This window comes from Oncorhynchus keta, unplaced genomic scaffold, assembly GCF_023373465.1.
Source record: "Oncorhynchus keta strain PuntledgeMale-10-30-2019 unplaced genomic scaffold, Oket_V2 Un_contig_6503_pilon_pilon, whole genome shotgun sequence".
In the NCBI taxonomy this organism is placed as follows: domain Eukaryota; kingdom Metazoa; phylum Chordata; class Actinopteri; order Salmoniformes; family Salmonidae; genus Oncorhynchus; species Oncorhynchus keta.
Genome location: NW_026288901.1, coordinates 168454 through 171458, shown reverse-complemented (window position 1 = coordinate 171458; position 3005 = coordinate 168454). Strand labels below are relative to the sequence as shown.

Sequence of the window (3005 nt, the reverse complement as noted above, 5' to 3'; positions counted from 1 at the left end):
CATCAGTCTGTTTGTTCTCTCTCTCCACCTCCATCAGTCTGTTTGTTCTCTCTCCACCTCCATCAGTCTGTTTGTTCTCTCTCCACCTCCATCAGTCTGTTTGTTCTCTCTCTCCACCTCCATCAGTCTGTTTGTTCTCTCTCTCCACCTCCATCAGTCTGTTTGTTCTCTCTCTCCACCTCCATCAGTCTGTTTGTTCTCTCTCTCCACCTCCATCAGTCTGTTTGTTCTCTCTCCACCTCCATCAGTCTGTTTGTTCTCTCTCTCCACCTCCTCCATCTGTGTTTGTTCTCTCTCTCCACCTCCATCAGTCTGTTTGTTCTCTCTCTCCACCTCCATCAGTCTGTTTGTTCTCTCTCCACCTCCATCAGTCTGTTTGTTCTCTCTCTCCACCTCCATCCATCAGTCTGTTTGTTCTCTCTCTCCACCTCCATCAGTCTGTTTGTTCTCTCTCTCCACCTCCATCAGTCTGTTTGTTCTCTCTCTCCACCTCCATCAGTCTGTTTGTTCTCTCCATCAGTCTGTTTGTTCTCTCTCTCCACCTCCATCAGTCTGTTTGTTCTCTCTCTCCACCTCCATCAGTCTGTTTGTTCTCTCTCTCACCTCCATCAGTCTGTTTGTTCTCTCTCTCCACCTCCATCAGTCTGTTTGTTCTCTCTCTCCATCACCTCCATCAGTCTGTTTGTTCTCTCTCCACCTCCATCAGTCTGTTTGTTCTCTCTCCCACCTCCACCAGTCTGTTTGTTCTCTCTCTCCACCTCCATCAGTCTGTTTGTTCTCTCTCTCCACCTCCATCAGTCTGTTTGTTCTCTCCACCTCCATCAGTCTGTTTGTTCTCTCTCTCCACCTCCATCAGTCTGTTTGTTCTCTCTCTCCACCTCCATCAGTCTGTTTGTTCTCTCTCCATCAGTCTGTTTGTTCTCTCTCTCCACCTCCATCAGTCTGTTTGTTCTCTCTCTCCACCTCCATCAGTCTGTTTGTTCTCTCTCCACCTCCATCAGTCTGTTTGTTCTCTCTCCACCTCCATCAGTCTGTTTGTTCTCTCTCTCCACCTCCATCAGTCTGTTTGTTCTCTCTCCACCTCCATCAGTCTGTTTGTTCTCTCTCTCCACCTCCATCCAGTCTGTTTGTTCTCTCTCTCCACCTCCACCAGTCTGTTTGTTCTCTCTCTCCACCTCCATCAGTCTGTTTGTTCTCTCTCTCCACCTCCATCAGTCTGTTTGTTCTCTCTCTCCACCTCCATCAGTCTGTTTGTTCTCTCTCCACCTCCATCAGTCTGTTTGTTCTCTCTCCACCTCCATCAGTCTGTTTGTTCTCTCTCCACCTCCATCAGTCTGTTTGTTCTCTCTCTCCACCTCCATCAGTCTGTTTGTTCTCTCTCTCCACCTCCATCAGTCTGTTTGTTCTCTCTCTCCACCTCCATCAGTCTGTTCTCTCTCTCCACCTCCATCAGTCTGTTTGTTCTCTCTCCACCTCCACCAGTCTGTTTGTTCTCTCTCTCCACCTCCATCAGTCTGTTTGTTCTCTCTCTCCACCTCCATCAGTCTGTTTGTTCTCTCTCTCCACCTCCATCAGTCTGTTTGTTCTCTCTCTCCACCTCCATCAGTCTGTTTGTTCTCTCTCTCCACCTCCATCAGTCTGTTTGTTCTCTCTCTCCACCTCCATCAGTCTGTTTGTTCTCTCTCTCCACCTCCCTCAGTCTGTTTGTTCTCTCTCTCCACCTCCATCAGTCTGTTTGTTCTCTCTCTCCACCTCCATCAGTCTGTTTGTTCTCTCTCTCCACCTCCATCAGTCTGTTTGTTCTCTCTCTCCACCTCCATCAGTCTGTTTGTTCTCTCTCTCCCTCCACCTCCATCAGTCTGTTTGTTCTCTCTCTCCACCTCCATCAGTCTGTTTGTTCTCTCTCCACCTCCACCTCCATCCAGTCTGTTTGTTCTCTCTCTCTCCACCTCCTCTCTCCACCTCCAGTCTGTTTGTTCTCTCTCCCACCTCCATCAGTCAGTTTGTTCTCTCTCTCCACCTCCATCAGTCTGTTTGTTCTCTCTCTCCACCTCCATCAGTCTGTTTGTTCTCTCTCCACCTCCATCAGTCTGTTTGTTCTCTCTCTCCACCTCCATCAGTCTGTTTGTTCTCTCTCTCTCCACCTCCATCCATCAGTCTGTTTGTTCTCTCTCTCCACCTCCACCTCAGTCTGTTTGTTCTCTCTCTCCACCTCCATCAGTCTGTTTGTTCTCTCTCTCCACCTCCATCAGTCTGTTTGTTCTCTCTCTCCACCTCCATCAGTCTGTTTGTTCTCTCTCTCCACCTCCATCAGTCTGTTTGTTCTCTCTCTCACCTCCATCAGTCTGTTTGTTCTCTCTCTCCACCTCCATCAGTCTGTTTGTTCTCTCTCTCCACCTCCTCCATCAGTCTGTTTGTTCTCTCTCTCCACCTCCATCAGTCTGTTTGTTCTCTCTCTCCACCTCCATCAGTCTGTTTGTTCTCTCTCTCCACCTCCATCAGTCTGTTTGTTCTCTCTCTCCACCTCCATCAGTCTGTTTGTTCTCTCTCTCCCATCACCTCCATCAGTCTGTTTGTCCATCAGTCTGTTTGTTCTCTCTCACCTCCATCAGTCTGTTTGTTCTCTCTCTCCACCTCCATCAGTCTGTTTGTTCTCTCTCCACCTCCATCAGTCTGTTTGTTCTCTCTCTCCACCTCCATCAGTCTGTTTGTTCTCTCTCTCCACCTCCATCAGTCTGTTTGTTCTCTCTCTCCACCTCCATCAGTCTGTTTGTTCTCTCTCTCCACCTCCATCAGTCTGTTTGTTCTCTCTCTCCACCTCCATCAGTCTGTTTGTTCTCTCTCTCCACCTCCATCAGTCTGTTTGTTCTCTCTCTCCACCTCCATCAGTCTGTTTGTTCTCTCTCTCCACCTCCATCAGTCTGTTTGTTCTCTCTCTCCACCTCCATCAGTCTGTTTGTTCTCTCTCTCCACCTCCATCAGTCTGTTTGTTCTCTCTCTCTCCA

General features: G+C 48.6%; 1 long non-coding RNA gene across 1 annotated transcript; it reads right to left on the bottom strand.

The window, feature by feature from the left end:
* Positions 1-1135: 1135 nt before the first annotated feature.
* LOC127925914 (uncharacterized) lies at positions 1136-3005 on the bottom strand. Its single transcript, XR_008122841.1, has 3 exons — positions 2695-3005; positions 1990-2051; positions 1136-1721 (listed from the first exon to the last, which is right to left on the bottom strand). It is a non-coding gene; the product is annotated as an uncharacterized LOC127925914 (long non-coding RNA).